Raw genomic sequence first — 13,466 nt, forward strand, 5'->3', positions numbered from 1 at the left:
CATCATTTATGCTCACCGCGGTAGAGGAAGGTGTGTGTCTAACAGAGAGAGAGGGGGGGGGGAGAGAGACGGTGGTGTGTGTGTGTGTGTGTTTGTGGTGGTGGTGGTGGGGGGGGGGGGGTGTTCTTCTTCTTCTTCTTCTTCTTGGTTTATGTCATTGGTTTAAACGACCCAAGACCCCGCCTTTATAAAAAAGAGAGTTAGACATAGTGTGACTACAGCCAAAGAGAGAGAGAAAGAGAGAGAGAGGTAAAATAAAGCAGAGAAGCAGTTAGACACCTACTCGGCGTTTATGCTCCGTCGTATTTGAATAAACAAGGACTCGCTTCAACACATTGTAGCTCGTTCCCTGCTCGGCTATCACTCCTCTCTATCCGGTTGTTTCTTCTCGCCTGCCCCTAAAAGAGAAAAAGAGAGGGGGGGAGAGAGAGAGCCCGCGAGAGAAGCCGCTCGTGCAGCGCGCGGAGGATTAATAATAAGGTGGAATCAGAATTACTCCAAATCTTATTTCGTGTCCCCGAAGCGGATGATGCTGCCGCCGACGTGTGCCTAAAAAAAAAAAAAAAAAAAAGTCGGCTTCTCAACTTGCTATCTGATACCATTCATCCAGGTAAGACTGCATTTACAGAAGCAACACCAGCCGTGCAGATTTAACTCGTGTAATTCAGTTTTGGAGGAGGGATGGTGGTGTTGGTGGTGTTGGTGGTGAGGAGGGGGGTTCAAAAGAGAGTTGGCCGCCGTTGGGTTTCGGGTCCGCATACGGCTCTGACCATGTGTGTCCACCTTACTGCGCCATGAAGATGGGGGAATGGTCGGTCGGGGTGGGTTGTACACACGGGAGGGAAATTATTTCTGACCACGTATATAGCACGCTGTGTCAAATGTGGACACGACCGGACCGCGTTTCCCTCCTTACAGTGTTGACATTTACGTTCCTCACCTTTACATGGCGAAAGGTAGCTGTTCGGCAAAGGCATGCGGAGTGTATTGTTTTTGCACACAGCCAGACCCCTCACGGAGTGCGTGTCGGTTAAAAGAAAATAGGAAGTGCATTAGTAGAGTGTCTGTTGAATGGCTGTGGAGTTGTACAGGCTGTGTTGTGCTTTCCAGCGAGACTATTTGCTCATAAATCCTCTAATACCCCATGCTTGATCCGAATGACTGAGTTTTTGTAGGCATAATAGTGTTGTAGAAGACGTCATCCTGTGTAATCTTCAGCGCTCCTCGCTGCTCAGTCTGTGTCTCTTAAAACAAAAAAGAAAAAGGAAAGAAAGAGAAACGCACGCGCAAAACGCACGCACACAAGTCATCCCAACAGGAGTACATTTGCTGCATCACAATGTCACTGACCATTCACGTGTTTGTGTCCTTGCACACATTTTAAGACCTCTTTTGGAGACGCTTTGCAATAAGCTGTTACGCATGGTTACGGAGGATCAGAGGGCCCCTTAAACTTTTTTTTGAATTGCAGGGCCCCGCAAATAGATAGAAGATCAAACACCTGCATCTGATGACATTTTGCCCCGAGGAAACTCACCTGAAAGGATTTGGTGGTTTAGTGTGGAGCTGCAGAGGTGCAGTTTGCCAAATAAAAGTAAGATTTTAGAAACTGATTAACTTAACAGTTGTTAAGTGGATGGCGTTCTCTTGATCCCATAGACGATGTGACTTGAAAACCGCTAGAGGAGAATAATGAGCTGTTTTCTGTAGTCCCTGCTCTTAATCAGTTAGCTGTATTTTACATAGAGGTGAGTGTATATTATTTTAATTGCTGAGCTGTTATTTGCAGCTGGAATAAAGTATCACTTCTGGTTGGGTAAACTTTAAAAAAAGTAGTAAAGAAAGTGCTTCCTCTGTTTACAGCCACCTTTAGGTGCAGGCAGCGTATAAATGAGCTGCTAATTGCCTTGTGTTAACTTGTTAATTACACCCACTAAAGTATTCTTACATATTATTGGACTAATTAATTCACTGATTACTCTGAAAATATGACAACAGGACACGTGTTGGATTAATGAAGAACCGGGGTTATCCCAATTCCTTATCGCTCATCATTAAAAACATCATCGTCAGTAATTAATTCTTGTCAACTAAGATAATTTCCATCCAGCACCCACACCAAAAGAAAAAGTATAAGCTTGATATAATCAAAGTAAATAATTAGATCACTGCAAGCTAAATAAGAGGTGACCTCTTTGTCTGTGCATGTATTGACTGAGAAGGGAGGGGGGCGTGTGCGCCTTAAGGAATATCAGACTGTTACAGATGTGTGCAGCTTGGACATCTGCTCCGTTGTCAGCCATTGTCAAGGAAGCAGTTAAGATGGTGGGCAGATCAGCTCAACAGAGCTCCCTTGTCAGGAAAAAAACGATAAACTGCAAAAGTGCAGCAGGAAAGAGCTCCTAACACAGAGCGGTATTCTACATTCACAATTACTCCTGGTCCACAGTGGATCAATTCCTCATTCATAACCAATAAAATCGCTACACATACGTTAAGATACATATTTTTTTGCAGAAGGCACCCTTTGTTAGGCTCACCTTCCCACACTGTGAGTCAGTGTTATCATTTAGAATGGGACCTGTCATGTTTCCACAGAGGAAATTGAACAGACTCAGTTAGCCGACCCCGTGAAGAGCCTGCCCTCTGCCATCCTCTCCTGTGTTGCCGAGCAGCACCCTATCACTCAAGGCAATTGAACGTCTCTGAGGGGACCTCTGTTAGCCCCGTGCAATATTTATTACCATCCATCATCCCAAGACTCTCGCTATATGGGTGAATAACAGTGGCTGCTAAGTTCTGTGTTAAAAAGTTCCCTCGCCAGCAACCATTAGAAGGGATTTATGAGAGCGGCTTCCCAAGAAGTGCTGTGGAAGGGAGAGGGAGCATGTTTTAGAGTTGCTGCGTAGCCTGCCCGCTGGGCTGTGCTGCCAAATATGTCATGGTTAAAATTCTGACTGGCTGAAGAGCTGCCTGAATGTCTCATTTCCATTTCAAGTTTGTTTTCTTAATAGGTTCTATTGCTTTAATTAATTAGTAGACTGGAAGAAAATTTCCCTGAAAATGTCACTCTTTCACTGTTTTAAACCTTCTTTGAATGGAATGTGTTTGGTTTTGGGTGGAGGGAAACATTTTGAAGTGCTGGAAAGTTGCATTTGGCATTTTTCTTTATTTTGACCTTTAGTAGATAAAACAACTGATTATTTGCAGCTGCCTTGCTCAGTGCTATAGTGACACGTGTAGCATTTAATACACCATGCTGTGTAATTCCCATATTTGCTGAATTGTGAAGCTAACAAGATGTCTATTTTCAGTGTATTTTCTTTGTAGATAGTAATGATGCTGATCTAATGTTCACTGTGGGCTTTAATAAGAATCAACTAATGTATGCATGCTGTGCATACAGAGCTGGTAAATTCTGCCTTCATGTCCTTTGAATGAGCCTGTGTGCATGTTGTGTGAAAATTACGTGCTCGCTACATCTCGATGTAGTCTTTGATCCTGCAGAGATGAGATGGGAGAGGGTTTTTTTCAGTTTTCCACTCTGCTGAGATTATTTGTTTGTCAGGGTTGAAAACAATTGCAGTGTATCTAAAAACGGGTGAAACCATGGGTATGGGACAGCACCATAAACGAATGCCTTATTACGCTTCTTTTAGGTCAATTTGAATATGTGTTTTAATTGGTCTCTGAAGGCTAAGACTAGTCGTCTTTTTTTTCCTGCGTTCCTCAAAAGTGCCTGTGTGATGTGACTGCGTAGAGCTGACGAGCCCGGGAGCAACGGTGTTCATTTGAAGCTCGCTCAACGTGCTCATTATTTCCAAGCAAAGTGAAGATTGATTTAGCTGAAAGCTGGGATAGTGTTTTTAATGTTTACTTTTTCTGCTGTGAAAAACGTGGCCGTAGAAACTGACCGAGACGGTAAATCCGGCCCCAGATTGCTCTTGGTCAAAGCAGAGAACTTGGAAACAAGGTCTTTGCTACTCACGGCAACAAGAGATGTCATTACTCAGCAAGAGGTACTATCTCATGCTTTGAAAACTCCTCTCACCTTTAGAAATGCTGTATTGAAAAGATATCTCAAAGAAATAGTTTACTTGTCATTCCCATTTCTTTGCTTTTTCTCTTAAGGCATTGTGAGTCTTCACTTTTACGCACATTGAAGAGCGCGTGTGTTCAGTGTGGGTGTGGTTAGAGGGGGACTATCATCGCTAACCAACCCCCACCCCCACCCTTTCCTATAATTTCATTGACAGTAGCAGCAGTTGTGTTCTCCAGAGCTACACAGGGGTAAAGGATAATTGGAGCTGTGGATGTCTTTTTCGTGGTAACGGGGAAAGTGGAACCCTGTGCCAGCACTATTCTCTGTACTATACAAAGGGACAAGATCCAGCGATAGGGTGTGCATAAGAGATCTACAGTATTCGCTAACACAAACAGATGTATTTTATTCTGACTGAAACTAGTAAGGCTGAACCTCATGTGGCTTCTGAGTTGGCTGGCAGTTTTTTTTCCCTGCTGTTATTGGAGTGGATGCACTGCAACAGCCACTCTGTGCTTTTACCTTGCACCACTCTACATTAGTATCAGGGGAGAGCGATGTGCCCGTGTAATAAAGTGTAGGTGCATTGTCTTTCAGCAGTGCAAAAGGTCACGCAGCGCTTGTACTTTGGCCCCTGTTGGCCGTGTCAGAGACCATCTTGTTAGCATTAAGGTATGAGTCGTTTGGCAAAGCAGCACTACAGCAATTAGAGTTATTAATTATTTTTTCATAACTTAATACACTTTCGTTTAATGCATATTAATTGATGTGCTCCCAAATCTGCACTCACATAATCCACCAAGGATTTCTCAAAGGCAAGCACAAAAGGCTTTTATTATCTTAGGAGGAAGTGGTCTTTTGGGACGTAAAGTGCCCCTACTCAATTGTGTATTACAATATGAAACAGACGTAAGTGAAATGAAATTACAACATATCATCAGCACGGTGAAGGATCCTATTGAATTATTACCTCGGCAGCGCCATTGTTGTAATGTCAGGCTTGCTCTCTTGGATGTGACAGAGGGTTTTTTTATAAAGTCTTCATGCAAGGAAGTAAAAAGCAGTTTCAAGGTTAAACTGTGTGAAGGCCAAATGTTTGGGGAGGCTGGATTAATTTCATGTCCCATAATGTGATTTGCAGTATCTCCTCCTCTCCTGCCCTTGGTTTCTTTGGAGATGTGCGAGCCTGATGAGAGCTGAAAGCAGGAGGGGAGGACAGGGGGGGTGCTGCTGTAACTATCTGCTGCATTTATAAGTGTTTACAGGACTCCTAAATGGAATTAGGGAAGATGGTGCGTGCTTACAAATTCACCATCATTCCCACACCCTGTCTCATTACTGAATACTAATTCAGAGGTTATTCCTTTGGTGCGCGGCAGAGAAAATGAGCTTTCTCTCACACATGCTAGCACGCACAACCACAGACAGACATATGCTTAAATATAAAATAACAGAACACACACCCAAAAAAGCGCAATCACACGATGGGCGCTGGTTCCCGAAAAACAAAAATTAGTGGACGTTATCAATTGCAGGGCAGGCTACGAAGGAAGGGGGACCACCATGAGAACAGCAGCGAGTCGGCCTAAGAAGCATGCTGTACCCAACACTTTATCACACAGCATCTGCAGCTTAGCCGTGTGTATCTGTATATCAGCCCAGTTAATGAAACTGTATTGCATTGCCTCATCTTATACATACAGATGTCTTTATAGATATGTACACATTTCATATGGCACCATTAACACAGATAAACTTGAAGTACGTTTGCAATACAAGGAAGTGATAAAATCAGCAACTGAGGTCACTGCAGGGAGTGTTTGAGGTGTAATACTGGTGGGTGAGTGGGTGGGTGAGGGTAAGTAGCACCATCTCATTACTGCCATGCTGCAACATCAGTGATTGAAGTACATCAACACTGGGGCTGCTCAGTTTTGGTACTTAGATTAAGATTTCTGTCCAAATGGAATCAGCAGCATGTGGGTCATTCTCTAAATTGGGATGTAAATGTGATACACTGTGCGGACAAAAGATGCTCGAGGTGAAAGACGCAGCTCAGTACACCTGTGTGGACTGTGTATAGTTCGGATGTGGGTTGAGTAAATTTAACGTGTGGATAGCTGGGCATTTCTTTCCCAGTCTCTCCTTAGGTAGCTTTCAGTGAGGGCAGTGAGTATAATGAGCTGTAAAATGAGTAGGGAACAGCGAGTTTAGGCTGTCTGTTGCAACATGTTGTAGTATTTTAAACCTCTCCTTGGCAGGGGTGCGCTCAGTGGTCTGTGCATCAAGTTGCTGTTCCTCTCCTTCTCAATTTCCTGCAAAATATAAATGTAAGTGGCGTCAGTATCACCAGTGAATTTTGTTTTTTGTTGTTTGTGTGAGTTTTTTTTTTTACCTCTCCAAGTTCAGCTACAGTCAGATAAAGAATTAGATCTGATCTTTTGATCTATCCTTAAGCATTCACCCCCCTAATTTTAGGGAATTGTTGCTGATGCTATTATAGGGCGCTGGCTGATGCATTTAACATATTAGGGAAATTAAGAAGCTTTTGTTTGTAGGATCTCTGAAACAAATTGTTTTTGCCCCCGCTTTTGAGACAGTGCATTTCAACATCTTGCAACACACTGCTTTTATCAAACACAGTAGAACACGTCACTTACCAGATACTTTGTGGTATAAAGTATTGCAGCTGTGCTTTGATGGTATGAAAAACACCCCATGTGAGGTATTGGCATTTCAAATGCCTTCAAACTGCACTTATTCATATTTACCCTTCACATACACCCTATAGCAACGCCAATGTAGCCCTGTAGCGCTATTATATGTCTGAAAGTGCAGTTGGTAAGAAGAATGAAAAGACCAGGGCTGCTGTCTCACACTTTCTTATCTTGTTTCCTCTTTGGCTTTTTTCTTGTCCTCTAATGCACATATCCATCTCCACACCCCCACCCCTCCCCCATGCTAGTGGAGGTCTCATTGCTTATGTAATGTCTCTAAACATTTGTGCAGCATTAGGGGAAGTCAGGCATGCCAAAACTGTGCAAAACGTCCCTCTGTGCACCCCATAGAGGTGGGACAGATGGCAACCCTCGTTCCCAGTCTTGTAAACTGCCTGTGACAGGCGAGATGGCATATACACAGCTGAAGTAGGGCAACACTAACTAAAGCTTTACAGACAGTGGTGGACACAATTGCATGCACCCTCATCAGTGAGGTGCTTACTATGAAAGCCTCGTTTTATTGCATTTAGCTGTTAATTACAGCACAGTGTTTACCGCTCGCAGATTCGTGGAAAAGTTGATCCGCACTGTAAACGCACCGTCGCTTTGCCCCGCCTGTGATCCAGATTCTGGCACACCTATAACAATTGCTATCAAATTCTCGCAAGAGATCATCCATCACAATGTTAAAGAAGGTGACCCGGAGTTGTTTTCTAATTCAGTCGTTAATCACCGCCACAGCAGAGTGTCGGGCACTTTCACTTTGTTCCCCTTAACAACTCTCTGGGCAGAGTCCATTACTGAGTAAACAGACAGTGAAACACAGAAGAAATGAATGAAGCTGCCCAGCACAGAATCCCCAGAGGTGAGATCAAATGGCAGGCCCGGTGATGATGAGGGATGTTTATGGCTGGCACTCTATTAAGAGGAGGCTCTTTCCTGCTGGCTCATAATGAACATCTACCTTGTGAAATGGTTACTTGGAAGCTTTTTTCTTTACACTGAATTACTGGTCATTTTCATCAAATTTTGCCCTAATTGCTCTCAGCAGTGAGTCAGGGGAAGGGGCACTGATAAAAAGAATGAGTTTTAGGGTAAGTTGGCAAGGTGACTGGCTTATGGCAACATTAGCCATTTTGATTTGAATAAATCTCCACCACCGTTTCTCCCCCCTTTGTATGTTAATGAAAGCCAGCTCCGTCCTTGTAGGATGATATTTCAGGCCTGAACTCTTCTTCTTTTCTCTGTTTACTCGGCAACGCCTCCTCCAGATGTCCCCCACTGCGGGAGGCTTTGAGGCAAATGTGAGAGGCTTCCTACTAAACCATACACTCTCACACACACAGACATGCACACACAAACATGCACTCTCACATCACCTCTGGGGGTAGCCACTTTAGCTGACCTGTTACGAAATATGACTTCATGGGCTTCAGACAAAAAGTGTGTTGTTTCTATCAAGAAGAGACTTAAATATTGCTGACAAAAGGTGCAGCGGATGTGTTGGGGAGAAAGGAAAAACATCTCTGAAAGGAGAATGTTTTCGTAAATCACAGACAATGTACCATCTGCACCCGGCGGGGTGTATGAGCGACACTGGACTACTGCTGTGAGGAACTATTGCATTGTTATTAAATGGCTGTTGCCTCACTGGCAACCATATTAAAGCCTCAGATCCTGTGCCTGATGCAAGGCAACGAAGAGGAAAAATTTAGGAGTGGGGTGGGTGGCAGAAAAAAAAATCCCAAACCAGCCTGGCCTTCTGGACATGTTGACACAATGTGCAACTGCAATTGCATAGATTAGAAGATGGCAGTAAAACGTCTTGACAGTGAAAAGAAAGATTTTTTTCCCCTCTCGTCTTTGCCTGCTCTAACCTCTCTTAAGTCCTTGTTGCTGTCCATCACCACTACTTGCTCAGCATCTTGCACATGCTGCTGTGAAAGGGGAGCTTTTTTCATAGGTAGGATCTATGTCTTAAGAAAGGCAGATGTTACAGTTCGGGCTATACCAGAAACTCATGCTGGGAGGGTAATTTTCTTTTCCTTTCTAGATTTTCTTTTTTTTTTTACTATGACCATATTCAAAGAAGCTACTTTTTATCCCTTAAGCAGTTCATCTTCAAAATTCATTTACCATTTTTTTTACTATAGGATGTTCCTCCCATCTCATGGCGAAGGAGCCTGGATCTACTCGTGCTATATCAGCGTGCTCACTTATTGATGACGGGGTTCATTTTGTGCACGTTGAACTACTAGCAGAGAGTTCGTGAAATGCCACTGAAGAGCGAGAGCTGATTAGCTCGTCTTGCTCTCCCCTCATTTCATTCTCGCACATTCGCACGCTCTGATAACAGTTTCTTGTTAACTTTCTTTGTGTCAGAGGTTATTAAAATGATGCAGTTTGAATATATAGTTGCTGAATTGACGCTGACCTGTGCCAAGCTTTCTGTGCAATGTCTGTCTGTTATTGAAGGAAGTATTTTTTGTTACTTTTTTCTTGTATTTCCTCCAAATGTTTTGACCCTGAACAAACTGCAGGCTTTATGAAGATTGTCCAACCTCCCCATTTTGTTTAGTTTTGGTCAGTTGCTGAAAAGAAGCTTCAGCGATGTGTAATTACATGGTTATTATTATTTTTATTATGGGATTTGGGGAATTGTTTCTAAATATTTTCTTTTTTCTACTTTTCCTAAATGGCATGCAGTGCACATGTGCTTTTATACACATGTAAAACTTAGTCTCTGAGGGTAATCACATATTTTTCTGGGCTTCTAGCGTAGCCACTGCAGACTGGAGTCAAAACTGCCTTTTTGCCCCCCTATCATTGTTTCCAAAAAATTTGAATGAATTTTTAAAAAGTTAATAAAAAATAATAATACGATTCCGAGCCTTTAAAGGGCAAAGGTACCAAAATTCCAGATATTAAAAAGCCTTCCCTGGTGAGAAATTAGAAGTGGTTGACAAAGAGGACAAAAGACTCAGCTATTTTAATAATCTCTGCAAAAGACAGACCTCGGATCATTTTGTCTTATCATGTAGAAAAGTTACAAAAAAGAGAAATGCATATATTTCTATCACATAACACAGATTCATTGCAGGGCAAATACCACGTATAGTCACCCACCAAGGGCACATTGTGAGCCAGGAAAAACCCCGCTGGCCTGAGAAAAAAATAAATAAAATCCTAGTATTTTCTCAACTGTGACACAGAACGAGCACAAAACCCGAGCAATACTTGTAAAATGTGGAGTCAAGTGACTGTCAGATCAGTAGCTCTGTCCCATCCCTGCTCTGGTAACTCTGCGAGGAGTGAATTTGTGAATGCCCATAAATATGCATACGTACTTGAACTCTGCTGCTTCTTTTTTCTGTTGTTTTTTTTCTTTTTTTCTTGACAAAAGTTTCCGCGGGTCTGATTCTTGAAGGCCGTCATGGAGCTTGACGAAAACCTGACATTTGGAAAGGTCTGCGAGAGGGATTTGTTTGTGACAGCTTCAAATTACAGTGGCACGGAGGGAGCAGGAGAAAGGGGAGGGATGCAGAGATTGATGAAGAAAATGGCTCCTGCTTATTTAAATGTCAGTTCAGCAAGGTGAATGCCTAAGCTTCTTTTTTCCCCCGCAAGCATTACATGTGTATTCCTCACAATGGAAAAACATTTCTTGCCATCTTTTATTCTGTGTGTGTTTCTCACCGTCTTTCTGTTTGGCTCAGGCGGTGTTATTGGCAGGAGGCTTTATGCCTTGTGAAGCTTTGCCAGCATCTTGACAGTAACCACAAACCATTTAGTTGTTTGTTTTGTGTAGGTAGTGACTGAAGGACCAGTCACTCAGGTCCTATTTAGACTGGAGGTTTATTCTGGACCATATATGCAGCAGTATAAAATACATATTAATTTTCCGACTCTTGCGCTCTCTCTGCAAGCAAAAGTAAGAAAGACATCACTGCGAGTACAATCTGGGGGAAGAAAGCACACAAGGAAAATAACTGATAAGTATGCTGCAGTTTCTGTATATCCAGAGTGATTTCTGTTATGTAACAGCAGTTTTTTCCCCCCCAACAAAGGCTGTTACTTCTTGTCAGCCCTCAGCGCACTTACGAGTGCACAGGGAGCTCTGCCTGTCACTGACCTTTTTAATAAGGATGAGATGACCGAAATACACCAAGTGTCCCTCGGTGATGATAGCCAAATGTCACTCAAACTAAAGGACTGTAGCCAGACTTTCACATTGAGATTCCAACAATAGTACAGAGGAGGGAATGCAGAGCCCCCTATCTCTTTTCCTTGACAAATAGCTGATGACACTGTTGGATTAAGTCCTCACAAGTCATGCCAGCTGCTGGAATCAGATGACAAGTACCTCCATGTCTACGTGTCTTAATCTTTTTCAGACACTTCCAGCCGTCGTGTATAACTGGAATATTTATCACACAGGTTGCAAAAGCCAGTAAATTATGTGACTTAAGTGATGCCTGAGTTTGACAACTGCTTTCCTGAAAGGCATGTGCCCTTTTGCCTACTTTTTCATTGTGTCCTCCTGCCATGACACATTTTATTGAAGAGCTGTCTGCGGGCGTACCACAAGAACTCTATGCTGTCTCTAAACTGCAGCCTGCACAAGTTCCCACAGTAGAAAATAGACTTTTCGAATCAGCTACTGCAAACAGAACCTGTTTTAACAGAAGCATTGCCCATAATTAAACTAACGCATAGGAAAGTATGCTGGGGTGGCTCCCGTGATTAATGGAGCAATTACATAATCCATTACACTGAATTATGAATGTGCTAATGATGAGCTCATGTTGGGTAATGATTCCTGGAGTTTGCTTGTGTAAAATATGAAGAGGGAAGCAGAGAGGACTGTCGGTGTTTGCAGATGTTCCTCTAATCACTAGGAGGTAAGGCTAAGGAGGAAAAAGAAAATGTGCGACTTCCTACAGAGAGTGGCACCTCCACCATCACGGGTCATTGCTTCCTGTTCTAGAAAGAACGCCTCCTACTGTTCCCACTTGGATTAGATGGCGTAGATTTGAGTGTCTCCTGCTATGAAATACTAAGGCCATACTAATCTAAATTAGTGTTTTATGTAATTTTTATGATGGGAGCATAAAGTATGCAATTAAGGAGGCAAAAAGACAACATAAAGGATGACAGCTGGTGACTAAGCCCTGTCATAATTTTCTTGCCTAAAACAGTGACTGGCTGCAAAGCATTAATTTGTTGTTTACATTCTTGTGTCTTTGCTATGCTTGCTTTGGTGCAGGAAATGCCTCAAATATCTTGTATCATGTTAACAGAATTCTAGTTATATATTAAGTAAAATCAACTGTTTTTACTTTATTTGCGAATTCTGGTGTTTTTTGGTAAAGATGCACTGATCGACCGGCCAGGGGTCGGGATCGGCCGATTTTCCGTGTGCTTGGCCCAGATTGCCTGGTGAGTCTCACATATGTCCAATTATGAGCTGGTCTGTTTCATGCATGTCGTTTTCATGCAGAAAATAGCTGCTCACACAGTTACGGCTATATGCTAACATATTGTTTGTGTGCTGTAGCCATGAAGCAACCTTATTGAGAGACTTAAACACCCTCACCCAATTGAACATGCCCAGTTTGAACATGATAGCAAAAGGAAAGTGGCTAAATCTGAAGTAGCCAAAGCTCGATATGAGCCTTGGTATAAGCAGTGAAAAGACCAATGCAGTTGCAAGGAAAATTGCGGAGATGGGTCAAAACAGGGTCAATGTCAATGCAAATAACTGTTGTACCTGCTTTTGTTTGTTAAGCTAAAATATGTCAGGTAAAGTCGGGTGTACAGCTAGTTTTATTTTCAATTATGTAAGTGAGAGTAGATCCTGCAACTTACTGCAGTGTGTGGGAAATTGTAAAGTTGAATCATTTCTTTTATCATGAAAACCATTAGAACTGAAGAAAAGTTGGGTTTTCTTTGTATATGCTGTCAGTTATAGTGCTTCGAACTGAAAAGAAAATTGCAGCGGATAGATCTCTATCCTTCAGTCCAGCTGCTACAGGTGTATAAGATCAAGCACCGAGCCATTCAGTCTGCCTTTAGGAACATTTGTGAAAAAATAGTTTTGAAGAGCTTACTGAATTTAAGTGTGGTACTATAAAAGGATGCCATCGTTGTAATAAGTAAATATAAATAAGTCAACTGTGAGTGGTATTATTGCAAAGTCGAAGCCTTTAGCAACCACAGCAACTCAGACGCAAAGTTACAGATTGGGGTCTGTAAGCGCTGAAGGGTGTGGTGCGTCAAAGTTGCCAACACGCTGCTGACTGAATAACTGCAAGGTTTGAAACCTTTTCTGGTGTTAACATCAGCACAAAAACTGTGCACGGGGAACTTCATAGCATATGTTCCCATTGGTGATGAATAGTTGTGTCCAGATAGCGTAACTTTAATTTGCTAGCAATAGCCAGAATAAGCTCATATTGGACCAACTCTGAATAAAAGTGTACTAAATTGATAAAAGATGCAACAGTGAATGCAAGATGAAGGTTTTGCTGTTTTCCCTGGTATTAATTTTTAATGTATGAGTAAGAGCACTTTATCTATGCAAATTGCATTTACAATCAAACATAGTTCTTATGACACTGTGAATGAATGATTTGGTATTGTCAGAAGATTTGAAGACTTGTTTTGTTTTCTTTGTTTCTTAGTTATTTTTTCTGTGACCTTAT

General features: G+C 42.3%; 1 long non-coding RNA gene across 1 annotated transcript in view; it reads left to right on the top strand.

Annotated features, from left to right (window-relative positions):
* The first annotated feature begins 292 nt into the window (after nt 1–292).
* The window catches only part of LOC145430384 (uncharacterized), a 40,791-nt gene continuing 27,617 nt past the window's right edge, over nt 293–13,466 (top strand). The window contains exons 1-2 of the long non-coding RNA XR_013910949.1: nt 293–610; nt 1,472–1,594. This is a non-coding gene — a long non-coding RNA (uncharacterized LOC145430384). The remainder of the gene's footprint in view (nt 611–1,471; nt 1,595–13,466) is intronic.

The sequence above is a fragment of the Astatotilapia calliptera genome, chromosome 8, assembly GCF_964374335.1.
Source record: "Astatotilapia calliptera chromosome 8, fAstCal68.1, whole genome shotgun sequence".
NCBI lineage: Eukaryota > Metazoa > Chordata > Actinopteri > Cichliformes > Cichlidae > Astatotilapia > Astatotilapia calliptera.